This window comes from Phalacrocorax aristotelis, chromosome 2 (genome assembly GCF_949628215.1).
Source record: "Phalacrocorax aristotelis chromosome 2, bGulAri2.1, whole genome shotgun sequence".
NCBI lineage: Eukaryota > Metazoa > Chordata > Aves > Suliformes > Phalacrocoracidae > Phalacrocorax > Phalacrocorax aristotelis.
The window spans coordinates 39,104,936-39,105,611 of NC_134277.1; positions in this window are offsets into that span (position 1 = coordinate 39,104,936).

The window sequence follows — 676 nt, forward strand, 5'->3', positions numbered from 1 at the left end:
TATTCAATACCTTTAATTCCATGCTCTGGCTTTCAAGAAAAATTTCCAGATGGCTAAAGTCACATCAGTCAGCATTCCCCAGACGTGCGACATCTGTAATTTTTCACTCATTTTAATAAAATTAGGACATTTCAGAGATACTTTGGTTCTGCATCATCTCTAAAACTCTTTTCTTTCACATAGTTTCATCTGCCTAAAACTCCTCTTAGATGTAATTCCATGGTGTAAAACACAGTAAAGTAAAACAAAAATATTTTTTTAAAAAAACCAAACCAATCCACGGTAAAGCAGGTAAGCTACACAAATGAAGCAGTACAGATTTCACTCTCCTTGGTTTTATATGGAAATTGTGCACTCTCTCATCTCAGAAAACCTAATCATTACAACCTACGAATTTCTATCATATCATGATATTAGTCTACTTTAAAGCTATAAGAAATTCAGTGTTAATTCTTTTTTGAGCTTTTTAAAAGCTCAGTGAAATCCAAACTGATGTTATCCATTATGTTATCACCTCCCCAGTTTTAAATTCTTTGCTTTCCATTTTCCAGGCATCTTAAAATGAATTGTGCATGTTACTGTGGTTATTCAACAACTTTTCTTAAAATCCAACAAGCTGATTTCTAACAGCTGACATAAAATGCTGACAAAATTCAAATACACTCATTAAAGGAGA